Source organism: Lutjanus erythropterus, chromosome 2 (genome assembly GCF_056507025.1).
Source record: "Lutjanus erythropterus isolate fLutEry1 chromosome 2, fLutEry1.hap2, whole genome shotgun sequence".
Classification (NCBI taxonomy): Eukaryota; Metazoa; Chordata; class Actinopteri; order Lutjaniformes; family Lutjanidae; genus Lutjanus; species Lutjanus erythropterus.
The window spans coordinates 10,504,573-10,526,962 of NC_139318.1; the positions used below are offsets into that span (position 1 = coordinate 10,504,573).

Genomic DNA, 22,390 nt, shown 5'->3' on the forward strand with positions numbered 1-22,390 from the left:
ATGGTGCGAGATCACAAGCACGATACTTTTATCTTTGTGCTTTTTTTTGGGGGGGGGGGGGTAACAATTGTTACCAGTGTACCTGAGCAGTTAATAGCAACAATAAAAGGCCAGTGGATGTGAGGGCCTGGTGGATTTGGAGTCCCTCCTGATGATGTAGTTCCTTCACTGATAATGGCCTTGTTAACTGAGATTCATTACCGCTTCATTCAGAGTCCCCTGGATATTGAGGGAAAGTGTTCTCAAACTACTGGGTCTGCCACGGTGAAGTCATACTGATGTGGTTTTTTTGTGAGCTATTCGTGGAAGGATGGTGGTGACGGTATCTTCCCTGACTCCTGATGATTCAGTTGACCTGAGACTGGGGTGGTGGTGGTGGGGGTGGTATTTGACTTTGTTTGCTACTCAATTCCACTTTCACACCAACTCTCGCTTTCTCGCAGACACTTTCTCCAATCCACTCCCTCTGACACAGAGAGATGCACACACCTTGTTTGTGCGCAGGCTGCTGTTGTTTGATAGGCCGCTCTCCCAGTAGATCTTCAGACATTGTTGTTGTTTGCCTGTATCGGTTGGTGTGTGTGACTTGCATTTGCCCGGGCTCCTTGGAGGGAGTTTGTTTTTGTTCTCAGTGTTGTAAACAGGGTGGGGCTCCATTCCCAAACCACTCAGTTGGAGAAGGTTATTTTCACAGGAGTTTTTTTTTTTGTTTATCATTTCGGTCAATAGATTAGGCTGGGATGGAATTATGTGTTGGAGCAGATAGTGTGGCTAACCATTTGCTGCATGTGCTGACTAGATAAACACTGTTGTTTTTGTGATTAAAGAAGCACTCGGCTTTGTTGTTGTTCATATCTCTAACTTTGTTAGGGCAGGATGATACTTCAGACAGGTCATTTATGTCTTTCCATATGATTTTACCATGCCAAAGTTCATATTTTAATATGAGTTTTGATTTTAAACAAATGAGTAAAATATTATGAACATCTTTTTAAAATACATTTTTTAATGAGAGAATTTTGTTTTAGCAAAGAACTTTCACAGTCATCACGATGCTCACTTTTTACCAGGTTATTTTGAACACTTCATTTCAAATTTCAAATTCAGTAATATCAATAACGAAATAGTGATGAGCAAAATATATATCCATATCTACACCTACAGATCTACACCTAGGGGGCCGTATTTTTGCTTTGTCACCGGTTAAAATTTAAAGGGAGATTTTGGATATTGTGAGATAATAGTGCCCATTGCTGTTCCCATTGTTTAGATTGTTTAGGGGCCTATGCTAATAGGAAAAAAAAACATATATCGATATATCAAATTGCAGGAAGTACAATATTTGTTAAAGGCAAAATATGTGTCAAAAAACTTGTCCTGTCCTACAAATCAGATTCTACAAACTTGAAAATAAACATCTTCATTTGGTACAGATTCCTGCAAAAAAAAAAAGCCATTTTAATATTTTTTTCAATCAAAATAAGAATAATGATGTAAAAATGATCATTACCACTAATATCACAAAACACATCACACTTGAAAAATCAGTCAGAATAATTGCAATTAGATATTTTTGCTAAATGCTTCAGCCTTAATACTGCATATATATGTATGTATATATGTATATATTAAAGAAAAAAAAATCTACTTCGGCTTGGCTATATATCAATATTATATCAATTTTGTGATATGAGACTAGATATTCTCGTTTTTGAAGGGGATTTTAGATATTATTTATTGTGATATGGCATAAGTGGTTTTGTTTCCTATTATTTGCCTTTACCCACTAGTCATGTAATCCTAGATTGCAATATTGATAAACATTGTGATAGTCAATTTTGTAGAAAATACATTGTTAAACTGTGTATGGATAACAACCGATCACACCCACAGAAATTAAACTGATAGCAAGCTCAGAATGACTGTCCTCACTGTGGTATTATTTTCCATCATCCACTCAATCATTATGTCCATGTTACAGATGATTATTTATCAAAAATCTCATTGTGTTAATATTTTGTGAAAAAAACAATAGCTATTCTTACAATATTGTCATAATATCCCTAAATATTGACATCGAGATATTTGGTCAAAAATAGAATATTTGATTTTTTTCATATCGCCCAGCCATACACTCATTACCGCATTATGTTTTGTGAAAAAAAAGGTTTTCGTATTGGACATCATATGCACCAACGCCAATATTGACCGATATAGCCATGATAGAGCTGAAGGTATCAGCCAACCAATTTGTCGGTTTAGCTGTATTTAGTAACTTTCAGTAAAGTCGTTCAAAAAGTCAGTTTTTCAAAAACAACAGTTTCGTTTATTATAATCAGTTGGCTGAACCGTGGATAGGAAGGGCTGTGGCTGTGGCTTGTCCTTCTCTAGCTCACTTGTTATGAACATACTCTAATTGAATCATGGTAGAAAATGCCACGACTGATGATGTAATATTTGCACGATATTTAGATTTATGTAGACTAGCAGCATGCACAGTATTTGAGGCTTGTGTTTATCATGTGTGAAAAGGTGAGATCCGCACAAAGATCCTTGTCAGGTATGATACATCTGTGGCTTTCACAGGGTGGCTCAGCATCACATGCTGCGGATGTGCGTAAAGTCCCTTTTTGACAGGAGGCAACAGCTGCAGTGCTGCTTATCCTGGAAAGGTCTCACCAGATTCATACACCAGCAAGCATGGTGGTGTCCGCTCTGTGACGTGCAGCAAGCGGCACGTTAGAAATGGTCAGCAGCAGATATCGGGAAAATCTGGGTCTAAGTTCGTGAGCGGGAAACGCGTCCTCCAGCTGCGCTACTTACTGCAAAGCTGCGGTGAATACATAGGCGGGAAAACAGCTGCATCGGCTACGTTCATAGAGCCACTCCTTAGATACGTGATAAATCTTGTTCTGGCTTAACAGTTTTTAAAAGGCCCATACAATCACTTAAAAAATAAAAAATAAACGGTCAAAAGCCATTTTGAATGTCTGACCAGTAAGTTAGGAATTTAAATGCACCTTTTTATTTTTTCTTCCATTTTATTATTTTTCACAGTTGGAAAAGAATCATTACGTAAAAGGGTTCTGGAAAAAACAATGCACATTTGTAATATTTGATCAGAAGTGTAGCTTTTTGTTTTAATAAACATAACCTCAGCTTCACCTTCAACCTGAGTGAAAACGATTTTAGTAAAAAATGGTCTGTTTGATTAACAGCAGACATAAATAAAATTTCTCATTTGAATAAATTATTTACTTGCACTTTTTTCATACTTAAAAATTATCCAAAGGCCAGATTGAGGCCAATTGAATAGGCCTGATCTATAAAATATAGGGAATGGTGGAATGTAACTAAAAGTACATTTTAGTACTTTTACTAAAATACTGTACTTAAAGGGACAGTTCACCCCAAAATCAAAACACCCATTGTATAGTTCCATTGTATTGGAGAGAAGACAGTCAGGTCTATGGCCAATATCACCAAAACTCTGCAACTCTCACCAAAACTATCTAGATGGACAAATAGCACTATAGGCAAAAGGAAAAAAAAAACACATTTTTTTATTTTGGGGTGAACTGTCACTTTAAGTGCAAGTTAATTCATTCAGTGTTACTTAATACTTCTATTCCACAACATTTTGGAGGTATATTTTGTACTTTTTCTACATTACATTTATTTAAACTCTATATCCGAAAGTGGCTCCACACTGATGCACTACAGCATCAGTATAATCTTACATGTGTTTGTTAGTGATAAAAACAGAATAATATGCTATAATAATGTAATACTTTGAAAGAAGCCATTCCTCATAATTTTGCTGATAATGCTACTGTACTTTTTACTTAAATACCATTTTTAACTCAGGACTTTTACTTGTAATGGTATATTTTTAGACCATGGTATTTCTACTTTTACTTAAATAAAACATCTGAGTACTTCTTCCTCACTTATTCTCTTTGCTCTGTACAATGCGAGACTCACTCTCACCGGTATGTGCAATCCCACCCTAGCACTAACTGTATGATTGTAGCAATTTACTCAGCCATATATTATATAAGAAAAAAAACACACTTACTCAAAACTTCACTGAAATAAAATGGATGGTTATGAATCCATCACAGCTGCAGTTTATGAAATAACAAAATAAATTGTCGTCTTAAATGCAGTTTGAATGATTATAGGAGACAGCATTTCAGCTGCATTCCCCTGTGGCCAATGAGACCAGTGTGCTTTACCTCTTGAAAGTAAGAGTGCACACACACACACACACACTCTGGTAGTCAGGTGACATAACAGCGGGCTGTAACAACAGTCACGTAGCTCATGTGCTAAATTGAGTGTTTACAGTGGTGAGGAAAAGACAGCAGCAAAACTGGACTTTTTGGACCTAAGTGATGAGTTTCTGTACAAGAGCACAAACATGTGACACATAAGCTCCTGAATATCTCTTTCATAAGCCAGCGTTTGCAGCAGATCTGAATGAGCAAACACTGACTTAGCTTCATGACCCTGACAACATTCGGCTTCCTTATGAATGGGTGAGCACGCGTTTATATTAGGGGTGGAAATTTTGTTCAATGTTATTGTGGCTTATGAGACATTTATCTAAGTGACTACCCGACCAGTCTAAAAAAAGACCAAGATAAAGAGTGTATGAGTGGGTGGACGAGAGAGAGAGAGAGAGAAACTGAACTGGAACTGAAACTTTATTTGGTACTTATTTTGTTCCAGGTACTATAGTAAAAGCATGCAACAAAAAAAAACAAAAAAAAAACTGACGTGATGTGAATAGAACTTGTGTTGCAGATGTGAGTTTCTGAGATTAACTTGTGACAGCAGTGGCTTACGTGATGGTCAAACGCAGATGGAACGTGTGCATTTTACACCACATCTAATATAGAGTTCATGAAAAATTAGTTTCACAATCTATTTATTCTCTTATTTATGTTTAGTAGCCTATATATTTTAGTTTTCAGTGAGCTCAGAGGTCAAAGGGTAAGCAGATTTAAAAAGTTTTACAGTGAATGTATATTGCCATTCTATTTATTTGAAAATAGTTTAATTGTAATATTTTGTTAAAACTGTTCTTGTAACTTAATCGTGAGAGCGTTCTCATTCCTGCTATATCCTATTTTGAAGGTATAGTTCAGGTACTTATCCATAGTCAGTATATTACCTACAGTACATGGTGGTTGGCATAACCCCAGTTTAGAGAAGCAGCAGGAGCACCAGTGTAGGCAGCTAAACAATATATTGCTGTGGACAGGGTCAGTAGAAAAATGTATTCTAGCCACCTACAAAAAAGGCCCACTTAAAAAAAATCAATATCACTTCAAGTTTACACTCTATTTAGAAGATTTTCACTTAACTTTATTGCAGACAGCATTTTTCAGAAGGAAACTGCCATTGTACTAGCCAAGCAACACTTTCTCCAAACCAACCAAACTCTATTCATCAAATCAGTAATTTTACCTTGCAGAACATAGGGTTCACAAGCCTCTGGCTGCCTTTATCTGTTAGTTTGTTTGTGTTGCTGTGTGACTTCTGTGTTTTAAAGGGTTAGTTTGGGTTCATCAAAGTCACACAATAACACAAACAAACAAATTAATCAAGGCAGAAGTACACTCCCGTGCTCTCTGAGGTAAAATTACTGGTTTTACCAAAGGAGTCTGGTTGCTCTGGAGAGAACAATATTTTGCAAATATAGTTGCAGTTTCCCATCAGAAAAGGCTGTCTGATGACAATGTAGAGTGTTGAAATATTGTAAATACTGCAAATACTAGAGTTGTCACAATACTGGAATTTTATTACTGGATATCACTTTTGAAAGGATATTTTTTCTCGTGTTTTTACCTGCACACAGTGCAGTGCAGTTACAGAAAAAGTCACTTAACACTGGCTAGTTTGCTGTGCTGCAAGCCAAAGTTCAGGCAGGAAAACAAAGACTAAATTGAACTGAGGTTTTGAATGAGCACTTACATTTTCTTTCAACTGTTTCAGTACTTTTTTTTTACTATTTCATGTAAGTATTGTATTGTTTTAAACAAGTGGTATTGAAAAAGTATTGAAGTATTGATACGGTTGACAAATTATATGCTGACCTTATCCACAGCAGTGCATCATTTAGCTTCCTACACCAGCACACCTGATTCTTCTCCAAACTGGGGGCTTGCTGACCACCATGCACTGTAGATAATACACTGACTATGGACAAGTACTTCATACATCCTCACTTCAAAAAATCCAAACTCTCCCTTTAAATATATTTTTAGATCGCTTGAGTGATCACATTGCCTTGAAATGACTGACATTATTCCAGTGTTTTGCTGCTACATGAACACGGGCTACAAACACAGAGTTTGTGAAATCTAGGAGTAACAGAGTGACACTGACAAGTGACATCAAAGTGCCTTCTGCATCATGCACACACGCTCCACACTTCCCTCCCTGCATCTCGCTACTGTTAACCATTTACTATTTACTGTTTATAGCCTTTTGTTGGAAGTTTACAGCACCTGTTGTAAATGCTGCAAATATGGTGCGGTTTAAGCAATCAGCTGTCCTGAGTTATTGGATATTTTTCTAAAAGCCTTTTCATGTTGTGTATATGGAGTGCATGATGTACAAGCTTTTAATGTGTTGACCAATCAATTCCTCGCACTGAAAACAACTCACAGTTAGAAATGAGTAAATCAATCTTTTCATATCCTGCTACAGAGAGGAGTCGGGCCAGGATTTTGAGTGCATTTCTGTGTACTTTACACACAATTGTATGCAGTGATTGAAGGGCTAATTCAAAGAATTTTAATCACTCCGACCAACCCTCTTGCAGTGTCATCTTTTTTTTGCAAATTCCCCATAAAATGAATAGATGAGCGGTCTCTTTTTAGAGCATAATGGCTACATTAGAATATGAGATGGATAGCAGATGAAAATACTGTATCCTTCATGCACTCTTTCTCTTTCACTCAGTCACTCTGATCTCTTTCATCAATAGCGGCCCTGTGTAAAAGACCTTGTGGGCCACAGTGAAGTGTTCAGTTGAACCTCACATAGACAGAGGGATGGAAAAAGCAGAGGTGAGAACAATTTGAGCAGTAAATTGTAGAGTAGCTGGCGCAGGATGGAGTCTTTCAGGACTGGCTTAGCTAATGTATGATTTCATGCTGTGGGACCAATAATAGATTTGTTTTGTTTGTGTTTAAGTCTCTCCACCTTCATTGATTGCATCGCCACACCCTTCTAACAGATTCACGGTGACAGCTCTTTTTCCACCAAGTGAGATCATACCATTGGAGGCTGTGTGTTGTTCTCATCAGGGCCAACCACATAGTGCCAGTCAATATGTAAACAATGGTGGAGACAGTTTCTCATTGCCTAACTGACATTTCTCATTGCCTGGCTGATGATTCATCTCAGAGATGTCATCTCACAAAGTGTTTTCAGGGTGCACTGTACTCATGGCGGTTTCAATAATTCACCCGCTGATCTTTGGCCGCCACATTCACTGTCATATAATGTACAGTATATGCTAATGTTGCAGGCCATTCAAGGCCGCTTGCATCTTGTTTGGACTCTGATCCATAAACAAGCAACCATATTCCTGATCATGTGATCAGACTTGGAAAAACAAGTTCTTGCTTAAACAGACAACACTGCTGCTAACTACGGCTTCACGTGCGTTGTCATCAGCACGCAGGTCAAAAAGTTCATCTGTACGGAGCTGATCACTTTCATGATGAGCTGTCATATCCCAAATAGGTTTGCATTGCTAAATTACGCAAGAAATCTCTTGAACACATTTAGCGTGTTTGTTAAGTGGCTCTGTTCTTGTTCAAACTTACTTTGAACTACTGAAGGTAATTGATGGAACATTGTGCAACTTGTTGTTTCATGTGGTTCAGATCCTTTCTAAGGGCTGAGTCTGTCTGAATGCCTCTCAAAAAGAAGAATGTTTCCTTTTTTAAATGATGGCAAAATGTGTTCTGCTTTGATGAAACTGAAGAAAAAAAATGATTATATACATAGGATTTGCTTACAATTGCCAGCAGAAAAATATGACTTACCAATACTTCTATGACAGTAGTACTGTGTTTGATATAACTGAAATAACATTTGACTATTTTCAAAAGAGTACTCCACTAAAAAGCTTTTTAGCAGTTACAGTAATCTAGTTGCAATAGATTCCAATTGCGATCCAGAATCAAAGCAAAGGAAACATAAAAACACCCATAGAAAGTTTATAGAAGTTTATCTTTATGCTCAACGGGGTTGGGCGATAGAGTCATTTATAATGATGAAAAGAACAAGGAGTGCTGCACTGGATCAAAAACAATTGTATCAGTAATACAGAAGTGGAAAAATCAGGAGCTCTTTAAGGATAGGGCCAGTAAAAAAACAAAATAAAAATAAACTGTCCACTGCTTCCTATTAACATAAATTAATGGTACTGGTTGTCAGTACAAATCTAATCTGAGGCATTCTCATTATTAATATAAAATTCCTTTATTGTCTCATGGATACATCAGTGCACTCAGGGAGTCTGCAGGGTAAATCACATGTGTTTGATAAACCGTACACTCTATAAGGATTTATATATTCATAATAAGAGTGTCACAGATGTTTTTGGACTGCCAGCCAATACCATGGATTTCTATTCATATTAAGCTGGACAGTCATTTTTTTTGTAAGAATTCACAGATACAGAAAACAATGTAGCATATGTGCTCCTTATAAATGCAATCAAAATGGTTTAATGAGAGTCAGCTGGGTGAAAATGCACAGAACAGTGATGTTGAGTCGACTGTTTGTAGGATTGAAAATAATAATAATGATATGTATATGTGTATATATGTATGTGTATATTATATGTATGTGTGTATATATATATATATATATATATATATATATATATATATATATATATATATATACATTAGTTTGGCCTAAGTATTATTTATAGGCCATATTGCCCAGTGCTAGTATACAATTTGGTCAGCTCTTTTAAATGAAGCCAGCAGTCAGCGAGGTTACAGGAGGCAAAGATTTTCTTTGCTTTCATGTTGTGGAAGTGAAACCTTAGATATTTCTCTCCACTTGTGCTAATGTAAATGATTTGCATGGAGTTTGTCCCTGCTGATTAAGGCTGTTTGGACTGTTCTTCTCTGGAACCATGCCAATTGAATTTTCTGCCTTCTAACACGCTTGGAGAGTGGGGAATATGGTTCTCATTGGGCCTGAGGCTTGATCTCCTTCTTGCCTCCCCCCACCCCCCATCCTTTCACATCACTCTGACAATTAGTGAGCCCGACCATCCCCAAATGACACACGTAATTAAAGAGTTGGCATTATAATTACAATGTGTTTATTGTCTGTTTATGGGTTTTGTGCAGTGCATAACGCACAGGGAGATTTCTTTGGTGTAAATGGATTCAGGGCTGTTAATATACGTGGTGGTAAATGCGATTTCATGTGGTTAACATCTCGATATCTCCTTTATCAGCCCTTTGACAGTTGCTCTGTTAGTTGCACATACAACGCTATTTGGCTGACAGCAGAACCTGGCTGGCACCCGAAAAAACCAAATTATTTAGTCATGGGCTTTTAACGGGCACAACGGTAAATGCATGTTAAGTAAATGATGCAATTTATTCCCTTCTCCTCATTGCCAGGCTGGCTGCCACGGGACTTCTGCCAGCTTTAAATAAGTGGTACCCAGATGGTATTCACATGATGCCCACTTGGTTACAAAACGGTCCTGGGAAATAAAGCTGACTGCCACAACAACCAATGGGTCAGCCGGTGAGCCTGTTGCTCTTGCTCTCCACATGTGCAAATGGGTTAATGTTGTGTGTCACTTTGCTGAATTCTTTGGGAAGGTTTTTTTTCTCAGGGGTCCTAAATTGGAAAAGAGCCCCGTTAATGAGGAGGGCGGGATAGACAGATAGGGGAGAGAGATTCTCCACAGGAGTTCACTTTTTTTTCTCTCCTAATGTTGAGCTGCTTGATTCCTCAGAAAAGAAGCAAAGGAAGCAAGTGATGGGCTTTGCCTCTGGAGTGATATAAGTCAACAAAGTGATTTATTTCCCTTCTTATCTTAAAGGGATAGTACAGGTTATTTGAAGTGGGGTTGTATGAGGTACTTGTTGATAGTGAGTCTGTTACTTACAGTAGATGCTGGTTGGCACGTCCTCAATTTGGAGAAGCAGAGAGGGGCACCAGCACTGAATGGGATCTGCAACAAAAGGTATTTTAGCCACTTTAAAAAAGGTCCACCTAAAACAGTAGATATGAATTCAAGTGCACGCTATATTTTGAATATTTTCATTGCTTTACTTTGCCGTCACACAGCCTTTTCTGACTTGAAACTGCTACATAAACCAGATATCACTTTCTCCAAACCAACCAAATCAAAATCAATAATTTTGCCACACAGAACACAAGAGTTGCAGGTCTTCCACCACCTCAATCTGTTAGTTTGTTTTTGTTATTGTGTGAATTTGGAGTTTTAGAAAGATAGTTTGGATTCATGGAAATCACACAAGAACACAACAAACCTATCCATCAAGGAAGTGGTTGACTAGTAACTCATATATTCTGCAAGGTAAAATTTTGGTTGGTTTGGTGACAGTGATATTTGACTTATATAAGAGTGGTTTCCTGTCAGAAAAAGGCCAACTGATGGTAAAGTGGTGAAAATATTCTAAATATAGTGTACACTTAAACTGTTATTGATTTTATTAAGTGGACCATTTTTAAGTGGATATAATACCTTTTGTTGCTTACTCTGTCGACAGCAGTACATTCATTAGCTTGCTGTGCTGGTACTTCTCTCTTCTTCTCCTAGCTGGGGACACGCTGATCGCCATCTACTGTAGCTAATCCCTTAAATATAGATAAGTACCTCATACAACCCCACATCAAATAATTTGAACTATCCCTTTAAAAAAAAGACAAATTCTCCTCTCTTCTCTCCAGTCTGCCTCCTGCTCCGCAGCTGTGCTGGTCTCTGTGCTGGCTGTCCTCTGGAGAAGTGGTGAACTGTGTCATCTCCAGCCACTAACAACCAACAGCTGCAGCACCAGCCACCGCTGCAGATCGAGGGACAATGTGAAACTGATTTCCTAACGCAGAGAAATAAATAAACAAAGCCCCTGGGAAAAAAAAGAAACAATACCACAAACAACACACAGCTTATGCAAATGCAGTGGAAATGTGTTGGCGAATCGATAAGCTCTATTTGTGTACGAAGAGACTATAGGACGAGAGTGACCGTTTTACACAGAGAGGCACATAACTAAGTTTGCTATTTTATCTGCGGTAGCTGCCCCCAAACATCTGTTTAGTTTTAGCTTTCTCTTTTAAAGTACAAGTTAAAGGGATAGTTCAGATTATTTGAGGTGGGGTTTTGTGAGATACATATTGATAGATAGATGGTGGTTGGCATGCTCCCTGTTTGGAGAAGCAGAGCAGTACCAACAAGGAAGTTAAGCAATGTACAGCTGTGGACAGGGCTAGAAACAAAAAGTATTGTAGCCACTTCAAAAAAATAGATTATTTTAAATATAAGCTATATTTAGAATATTTTCACTGCTTTGTTGTTAGACAGATATATCCAACAAGAAACCATGGTTATATTAACCAACCAAACTCCACAGACGAGATCACTAATTTAGTAGCTCATACAACATGGGAGTTGGTGGTACTGTTGTCTTGATCTTTTAGATTGTTGCTGTTATTGTGTGACTTCCAAACCATTCTTTTAAAACACCAAAGTCACATAATAACACAAACAAACTAACAGATTGAGCCAAATATTTCTCTCTCCAAGTCAACCAAACTCCATACGCAAAATCAGTAACTTTACCTCGTGGAACACAGGAGTTACTGCCTTGATCTGTTAGTTTGTTTGTGTTATTTTGTGACTTTGTGTGTTTTAAAGGGATATTTTGAAGTCAGACAATAACACCAACAATCTAAAAGACTTTGGAGAAAGCAAAATTTAGCTTTTGTAATGGTGGTTTTTGATCAGAAGCAGCCATCTCATGGCAAAGTAAAGCAGCAAAAATAATCAAATATTGAATGCATTTAAACTGATATTGATTTTGTTTAGATGGACCTCTTTTTAAGTGGCCAAAACACCTTTTGTTGCTGACCCTGTCCAGAGCAGGTCATTGCTTAACTTCTGTGCTGGCATTCCTCTCTGCATCTACTATTACAGGTAATACACTTACAGTCGATAAGTACCTCATACAGCCTTATAGCAAATAATCAGAACTATCCCTTTAAACCCACACAGTATGATGAAACACATAAACTATTTGTTGTTTGTGGCATGAAACGACTCAGAGCTGAGGAGGGCGTCTGCTGTTGTCTCCACATAAGACACCAGATGTTCGAGGCAAAGTTTTAGTCATTGTGGTGGGAGAGGGTCAAACTGTCAGCAGGTCAAAAGGTTGAAGAACATAAAAAACTGCAGCACCCACACAGTTAATTAGAGATGAGAGATTTATCAGGGGAACGGTGTATTTATGTCACTGAGTTTGGCTCTTTTAGTGTTGCTGCTGTTGTTTTGAACCTCATAAAAGAAATATGAGTGTTCTGTCAAAGTCTGTTGCAAGACACGACAATTCCTTTTGTGAGATATGTTTTCTCTCTATGAATGAAAAATGAAATCTTAACAGCGCGTCCCATTGTTTAGCTTTTTCTCCCAGTCACCTTGTAATTGTTTCTGTGTCATAAGCAGCTATTAGTATTGCTAGAAAATGGTAATGCTTTGAGAGACTCATCTCTCCCGGAGAATGGCTCTCTATCACACTCTCACATTCTTTTAAAAGGGAAAAGGAAGATGAATTTTGCCCATAAAGGCTGTATCACAAGGGCTTTTTATCCTAAATGGCTCTGGGGATTGTTATCTGTGGGAAGTGTGTCCTGCCTCCGTCGTGTTCAATCAAGTGTCCACTTAGCTGTGACTGGGAGTAATTGTTCCCAAGTGGGCCACACACTGACCTGTTAATGTCTGCGTTGACCCTCTAACCTTGTCAGCACGTCTTGGGGAGGAGTTTAAATCATGTGGATCTCCTCCGTGTCTTTACGCTACCGGGTCAAGTGGGCGTCGGCCCTGAAAGACCACTCTCTTGTAATTGTCCCCAGCAGCATGGGTCAGCCATGGGTGTTCCCAAAGACCGGCTCTTATTAGATGAGGTACTGGGAGTGGGGTGACTTTATGGGTCAAGCCATTGATCCGATACAGCACCAATGTCCCCCCACCAGTGCAGTCGCAGTCTCTGCGATACCTGATCACTGGCTTGAGTCTGGTTGAGAGGTTGTCAGTTAGGCTGCTGAACTTAATGGATGCCGAGTCTGCAGTCTCTTGTGAATATCACATCTTATTTATTGTATATTCTCCTTCTTCCACTCACAGATTTTCTTCTTTTTGACACTTTGAATAGGTAACACAAGTTCACTGTCTATCATGATGTAACATGACAACACAAAACAGATATAAGGCACCATAATGTACCTTTATCATTGATACTTATGAAATAAAGCACCATATACCTCTAGATATGACTGACCCACTTATAGCTAGGGGTGTAAATCATATTACAGTGTTATATTGATTCTTTGGATATGATATTTGCTGATGACACAGTCATTCAATACAACGGCCTATAATCAATATGAGGCAATCATTTGCCCATTTAACGTGGTCAGTTACAGAGGAAGCAGCTTTCTTTTCTGCTTTTGGCAATTAAAGAAAAAAACAATTCACAGATGGTTGTAAATAACTGTAACCAATTCAGTGCTTTAAAGTTTACTTAATATTGACTCTGCTAACATACATAAAACATGGCTAAATAACTAGACCATTCAACAGTAGTCAACAGTATCATCAACAAAAGTGTCAAATTTGGCTCAAGAATAACTGTTCAGGTTTAGAAACAAAACTATTGTTATTATTATCTTAATAAGTGCATAAATTAGCTTAGCGGGTAGCTGCTCTGAAGAAGAAGAACTGAGGAGGCCTCTTGGATGCGAGGTAAAATGGTAAAATGACCAAGTCCAGTTCCCTATGATAACCCTTAGTGGCAACTCACAGTTATTATTAAATATCGTGTCATTGCAGTTGAAAATCCATCTGACATGACTCAGGCAGAAACTGTGTTCCTGGACATAGTGGAGGTAGTTTTTAAGTTTTATTCACGTTCCATTTAGTCCTGTTTGCCAATTTCCTTCCTCAGTCTCTGGTGTATATGACGTATCCTGTGTTGTCCCAGAAGTCAGCAGCTAGTGGCGAACAGGAAACGCACTGTTACCTTGAATGAAATATGGATTTCTCTGGGACTGAACCTTATTGGAAACATTTTAGATAATGTACTCAACTCAACAAAATACATGTCTAGCATCTTTAGATACTTAAACGCAGAAATGTTACATATTATATCTTTAACAAATTACATGTTTCACAGTATAAAGACTTTTTCTTGCTCACCCCTGGTTTAAGGCACTGCATCTCCCAACAGAAAACCATGGTTAAATTTCAGCCTGCATGCATTTTTTTCATGCCTAATATTTAAGAAACAGAGCCGTTAATATTGGTGTAGTGAGAGCAACAAGTTAGAGGACTGCTGACTGGTTTGCGTATCTGCGTTTCTATACTGCTGAGTTATTCCTGAGAAGGTGATAAATATCCTCATTGTCTTTTTTCTTGGCTGTTTACCATCATCTGTCTGGAACTAGCTCTGTTTGGATGTTTAGGGAGGAAGGAAGACCTGCCATGGGAATTTCAAAATAAAGGTGTATCTTAAGTAGATGATATGGAAAGATGTTTTCACTTTCTGTCGATGATATTGGATTGTTTATTATTGAATCAGTATATCGATTCTGATTGATGGATTGTTACATCCCTACTTATATCCAGTGCTAAAATCTGACAGAACATGGCTGACTCATATCTCTGTAGATACAGATCTCTAGATTTTTAGACTAATTTTCAATCAGTATCAGAGTTTCTGTCTTATAATGAGACCTCTAACAGCCTGACTGATACTTTTTCACAGTAATGGAGTTTTTGTTCAGTATACAACAAATATGTTGTGTTTTTAAGTGTGCAACGGGTGGCCTGTTCTGATTTATACAGCAAAAACCATCATTTGGCACCTGATGGGTGCTTATTTCTGACCTTTCTCGTACTCCTCAACAAGGATGGACAGCTTCAAATGCCTGTCTAGTTTGCCTGGAAACTCACAAATGAGTGGCAATTAACACACATGCTGCAAAGTGGCTGGATGTGGAGTTTCTTCAGAAACTGACATAGTTTGTAATTTGAGTGAAAAGGGGGGATTACAACCACATGTTTTCAGAGGAGTGAGTTGAGTGTTGAGCAGCTGGCATGCAAAAGGCCACAAAGTGAGAATGCTTTACAGTTAGAGGTAAAAATGTTTAACTTTCTGTCGGCGTCTTACCATGCAGTCTATCCCAAAGTGTTTGGTTGTTTAGTCTTTTTTATAGACAGATTACACCATAAAATGTAACCATTTCTTTTAAACCCAGCGCTTGTTAATTTGCAATTTACAGGACTCAAATTCAGAGCTACTTCTTGTGTGCACTCTTATGCTATTTTAACATCCCTTTTGTGAGACCGCACATAAATCCTATCTTTTTAGAATCCTCTCATCAAGTAATTAAGCAAGGGAGACATGGGGGCCCCGTGTCGTCGATCTGAAAGTGAGGGGACTTTAGAAGCCAGTGCTCCTTTCGAGGGGCATGGGGATACAATAGTGCTGCCATAAATCCACGGAGGGGGGGAAAGCTGTCTGTTGGGATCAACATATTTTTGGGAGTAATGACAGGGATGCAACGGAGTAATCAGAGGGGTCTTATCTGGGGGCCGGTGGCAGGCCCAGGAATGCGGCTGGGCTGTGGAAACAACGGCTGCACTAATGGGGTTAGCTGAATTCCACACTGGTGAATTATGAGGAGTTGGGACGTCGGGGCTGTGGTTTGTTGTGTCTGGTCGGAGACCTACATGGCTACACACAGAAACAGAGTTATAGATTTGGTTTTTGACACGCTCTCTCACGGAACAGGCCAATTAACTGGGAGCCGAATTGCTTTGCTGTGCTGCCGGAGACGCGGCCACATTAAACAGCAAAGTGGTACACACATATATCATAGGGCAACAAGCCACACATGCAGCCATGACTCCTGTGACAGGGACAAAACCAGAAGCCATCTATTCTGCTGCCTCATTTGCATGATCTGAACCGTATCTGGAAGTCATTAGCATCTTTCCACTTGTTTATCTGGCCACAGATGAATGCTTTTGAGCTTAACACCAGGTTTTTGAATAAACAAAATGTCCAGCCTGTTTCAGATGTTTTTCTAGTGGAACAAGTCATGCATCATTTATGTAAAAAATCATTTAATATTACAAATATTTGTTTTTTGTACTGAGGTGGAGACCACTGCAGGGTTTGTAGGTCACTTTATTACTGTGAATACCTTCTCCAGAGCAATCAGACCTACTGGTTAAAAAGGCAGTTCATATTTTTTTAAGTGGAGTTGCATGAAGTACTTATCCATAATCTGTATATTACAGTAACTACAGTAGATGGCAGTCGGCACGCCCTTTGTTTGGAGAGGCAACAGAAGTACTGTTGCTGGAGACTAAGCAATGTAGTGCTGCAAAACTTATTTTAGCCAGCTAAAACAATATCATTGTCAATTTTACTGTTCTCTATATTTAGAATGTTCTCACTGCTTTACCTTGCTGCAAGACAGCCTTTTTCAACGGGAAACTGCCATTATATAAGCCAAATATTATTAGGAACCAGGCTCCGTTTCCAAAAAACCAATAATTTTGACTTGAATGGGAGTTGCTGAACTACTGCTGTCTCGAGTGGTTTGTCTGTTTTTGTTTTTGTATGACTTTGGTGAACCTAAACTAGAAAAGACCTTTTTCTTTGTCACAATAACACAAAGAAACAAACCAGTTGAGGCAATGGTAGACCAGCAACTCCTGTGTTCTGTGAGGTAAAATGACTGTTTTGTCAATGGAGTTTGGCTGGTTTGTAGAGAGTCATATTTGGTTTAGTATATAGTGGTTTCCCATCAGAAAAGGCTGAGAGCAAGACAAAGCAATGGACATATTCTAAATGCAGCAAACAGTGAAATAAAACATGTTTGCTGCTGACCCTGTCCACAGCAGTACATTATTTAGTTTCCTACACCAGTAGTCCTGCTGCCTCTGCAAACTGGGAGTGTGCCGACCGCCATGTCCTGAAAGAAACATACTGACTATCAACAAGTACCTCATACACCCCCACTTCCAATAATCTGAACTATCCCTTTAAGAGACCACTCAGTCCATGCATGATGGGAAATGTGGTTGTCACTACAATATTTTAGTGCAAAACCTAATTTCAATCTGCTCCTATTTGCCAGTTAAGTTCAACACTTCCTGTATTCAAATGTTTCAGTGGACAGTGTGTGTGTAATGTCATTAATACATTCCATGTACTTTTTTTTTAATTCGTGGTTTAATACATGGTGTGTTCTTTATAAGTAGTTTATAAATGTATACTTTATGGTCATGATGTATTTTAGTAATTTTGGGACACCAAATTTCCCTTTTGGCATTTGAGCTGAAAAGGTTTGGAAACCCCTGCTCCAGACCAATCAGACTCAGTGGTTAAATGACCTTTTTGTAAGCCCTTGTAATTGAATATTTGTAATGTGGTATCAGCGATGTATTTAAAATGACAGTTATTGCTTTTTTCTCACACAATTTGTCTTATTAGGGAACTTTAGATGGAAAAAAATACACGTACAACTTGTAAATCCTGTAGTCAGTGGAAACAAATACAGTAAGCGTGGTTGGCTATTTGTTTTATTACAGTGATTGAGAACACATACAGCTATATGAAATTAACGCAGCATGTTTTTTTCTGTGGGTATTGCAAAAGTTCTCTAACAAGTCAATAAAGGGAAACTTTGTGACATATTTACTGTTTTAAGGTGGTTAGAAATGAACCACAGAAACCAGTGACTTTGATACAAACACGTTTGTTGGTATTTTACATACATGTGCATCCGTCATAGGTGCTTATCTGCATGTTCTGAGATGAAAGATAACTTGATATGCATGTAGGCCAGGAGTTACCAGCAGGAATCAGTGTGTCATAACATATCAAATACTTGTGGCTAACAATGATCACTTTTACTTTTGCCCGTCCTTATGTCATATCTGTATGTGTGGGCTCATGGGACCAGCGTAGGGGCTTTCCCCACCTTTCACTTCCTGTTTGTAATAGTTATATCTTTCCCCTTCCTTCCTTCTCTCTCTCTATCTGTCAGTGTCCTCTGTGAAACCCCCGTGGTCCTGCCCTCGAGACTGTGAGCAGACGTCTGATTGGAGGAATGGAGTGCCTATCTGTCCTGCACCAGTGATCAGGGTATGTGGCAGTCCTCCCACGAGCCTGTCTCTCATTTCATACAGTTATGTGTGTGCTGTTTGTCTGTGAAGTGACTTCAAAACACTGTTAGGTCTGACTATTAGGTTTATTTGTATTAAGCCATAATTAGCTTGTAGCAGATCCCAACAAATGTATTCTGAGCTTTTCATGAGTTTAATTGTTCAGACCACTGAGCATGGACATGAAAGGACACAAATACAGTTGACTATATGGGGGACAGTATTGCAATATTACTGACAAATATTACAATAATTAAATTTTATTAAATAAATTATACTCTAGGACTGTGTTCCTGTAGACTGGTTTCAGGCCTCTAAATTGCTGCCCACATGTCCACGATGTGCCAGCGATTTAAAAAGGTCTGGGACGGCTCTTGTGAATGGCTGTTTTCCCAGTTTAGATTCAGCAGAGCCAATCAGGGCTACTTCACAACCCCTCATCCTGGAGGTCCCAATTCAGAACAGTTGAATTAATGAGCTTAAAACACTGATATGATCTTCTCACATTTAAAATATGAAGTTCCTGACAGAACCAGTCTGTCCACTCTTGGTCGTTTTAACTACTTAGCTAGCTGTCTGAAAATTATGTAATGAATGTAGTGTTTTTAGAGAAATACTCGTTCTCACAGTCTTTTCAAATATCAAAGTAAAACAGACGTAATGAAAGCTACAGTTACATTTTTAAGAAACACTTTAAAGAAAGTAATTTAAGCTTTTGAAGTGGAATGAATTTATGGCTAAGATGATCCAACTATTCGGTTGCAGAATCAGTCAATTGTTTTAAGTAATTTTTCAAGCAAACATTCCAGCGTCTCAGATGTGAATACTTGCTGGTTTTCTTGGTTTTTGGTATCTTTGGGTTTTGTATCATTGGTTGGATGACACAAGACATTATAAAACACATTCTTGGGCTGTGGGAACTTGATAGTTATTGTTATTTGTTAACATTTTGTAGCCCAAACAATCATTTAATTAAGAAAATAATTGGTCAATTAATAGATAATGAAAACAAAAAGCTGTAACTAAATGTAACATTTTCACCCTTTCAAATAATGTTTTGATATAAGTTTTTAATTGTCCAGAATCCTTGAAAATTTTATTGTGAATAAAGTAAATTTCATTAGAGTCAGATTTTGACAGTATATCAAATAACTAGCCTGGCATCGCCAGACCAATTCGTAAATGCTAATTACAACCTGGAACTTTTAAATTTTGATTTCCAAGGGGCATTTTCAACAGGCGCACCTCAGAGGAAAATTTCGCTTTTCACAATTGTGTTTTCTTTGTCTTATGAGAAAGAAATGAGATTCTTATTTTGAGCTTACTCAAGTTTTATCTGTTTCTCCAGTATTATATCAGTCATCGCATCAAACCTGCCCCACATTAGATAAACAGTTGTGATTGGGCTGACCAGACCCAGGACGGGTAAAAATCTGTGTGATGGGAGGGCGGCAAGACATATCAGCCAGAGCAAGTAAAACATGAGCCCACAGATTTGTCTGGTTCCCAGTCTAATATGTAAAGTGTATTACAACTGTTAAACTGCCAGGTCATTTTGTTAAATCATTTGTATGATCTGTCATTATAGCATGATCTTGTAGATAAATGATTCTGAAAATTTGTACACCCATATTTGCCAGCCTTTGCCCACTTAAATTGTGTAGTGATAATAATAATAATAAATAGAAATCAATTAAATATTTGACAGCTGTTGGCGTGGAGCTTATCGCCCTCTACCTGAATGTTGCTTCGTCAGCAGCTTTGTGTTCGTGACTCTCCTTTGTTTTTTAATATCTTTGGCGTACTGTAGTCTTTCTGTCCCTCTCCTCACCTCTGTCTGCCCCGGGAGCCCTGATTGGCTGAACACTTTCTGCACTATAGTCTGGCAGCTCGCCAGCCGTGCTGCCAGTGGCTGCCGTGCCCCCTGATCAGAAGAGAATGTGACATTTGTGCAGAGGTAATGGAATCTGCGTGCAATTAAATCTCTGACTGTGAAGAGGAGTCTATCTCCTCCCTGCTCAACCCCCCCCCCCCAGCCCCACATCTCCTGCCATCGCCAGCAGCAGGGGGGGTCAGGCGCGATGATGAAACCTTCCCAGCAGGCCCCTCGCCGCACTCTCTCTTTCCCAATCTCCACGTCAGGTTGTGTTTTTTAACTTTGCCACCCCAGCCCTACCTCTATCTGGCAATTAATTACAGAAAACATCCATTATGGAATGTCTCTAAATATTGGAGAGGAATTAAAATTCAATTATAAAAATTGCATTACAGGGCTGCAACATTACCGATGCTTTGATGAATTCGGCTGCAGGTGACAGTTGTTATTTTGTGGTGACTGTTGTTGGGCATGTTTTGATAATTTTCTTTAGAAGGGGGAGTGTTAGAGAGCAAGTCGGTGAGAAGAAAAGAAGCTGAGGCAGAGGGCAGATTCATGCATGGATGAGGAGAGGGTCATATCTCTCTGCTCCTCTTTCTCCGCTGCCCTGCCACTACACTTAACGCCTCATTTGTGGGCTTTGTGGCCAATGGCTTGAGTCTGTGATCTGTTGCCATAAAAGGCAGCTTTTTCCTCTCTGCTGATGGGGCACTTGCTTGTGGGTTAATACTAGACCCCCTCTATAGGCGGCGAGCTCATATCTAATGGATATGTGTATCCCCATCAGGATAGCTCATAAACATAAAACTCTCTGCTGCCATTGTGCTCGGTGGAGCTGGTTTAGGGAAGGACAGAGCCGCGCCATGCAGGCATTTCCCTTGAACTTGTGTAGGAGTGGTTCCTATCTGTGTTCCTCATGTACACTGGGTGGACGGAGATGCAGGATATCCAGGTCAAGGTTTGGCTAGATCCTCCCTGTGTCGTTCACACCCTGCATGGGTCTGTCTAAATGGCACAGTCTTAGTTCACAGTCTTAGACGATGGACACAAGATTCAGTAGGAATATTGAGCTGGAAATGCATGTTCCAGTTCATTTAAACAACAAAAGATTACATATTATCTTCCACATGCTGCTGCCAAATGTCTGAACCCAGAGATCCCAAGATCAGCAATGAACTGCTGTTGACAGGGGGCAGCAATAAAAAGGTATTTTAGGCACTTAAAAAGGTCCTCCTAAAGAAAATTAATATCAGTTGAAGTGTACACTGTAGAGTATGTTTGCTGCTTTATTGTGCTATCAGACAGCCTTTTCTGAATGGACACTGCTGTTATATAAGTCAAATATCACTCATTCCAAACCAACTGAACTCCACTGGCAAAATCAGTAATTTTACCACACAGAACACAGATGTTACTGGCCTGCCAATGCCTCGACCTGTTTGTTAGTCTGTGTCATTGCATGACTTAAATTATTTAAAAGGATAGTTTGGATTCACTTAAGTCACACAATAACACAAATAAACAAATCAAGGCAGCAGACCCACAGCTCCAGTGTTCTTCGAGACAAAATCACTGATTTTGCCTGTGGAGTTTCATTTGTTTGGAGGGAGCGATGTCTGGTGAAAATATTCTGAATCTTGCGTACACTTAAACTTATATAGATTTTTTTAGGCAGACCATTTTTAAGTAGCTAAAATAAAATATCTTTTGTTGATGACTCTGTTCATAGTAACTAACAGAACAAGCCAGCAGGAGTTTGGTTTCTTTGGAGAGAGCGATATTTAGCTTGGTTAGGTTTTCTCATTGGAAAAGGTTGTCTGATGGCAAGGTATTGATTGTTTTAGGTGGACCTTTTTAAGAGAATAAAATGCCTATAGATGCTGACTCCACATTACAGCAGCACATTGCTTAGCTTCTGTGCTGGTACCCCTCTCTACTTCTCCATACCGAATACTTTAGCTATTGCAGTGACTAGCGATAAGTACCTCATTCAACACCACTTCAAATCATCTGAACTATCCCTTTAATGTGGC

The 22,390-nt window shown here is 38.8% G+C and overlaps 1 protein-coding gene across 8 annotated transcripts in view; it reads left to right on the forward strand.

Moving 5' to 3' along the window:
- foxp1b (forkhead box P1b) overlaps positions 1–22,390 on the forward strand; it is a 237,443-nt gene that overhangs the window by 9,830 nt on the left and 205,223 nt on the right. For all 8 annotated transcript variants that reach the window (XM_084727703.1, XM_084727728.1, XM_084727700.1 and 5 more), the window contains one exon: positions 18,364–18,461. The gene's annotated coding sequence lies outside the window, so the exon portion shown is untranslated. The remainder of the gene's footprint in view (positions 1–18,363; positions 18,462–22,390) is intronic.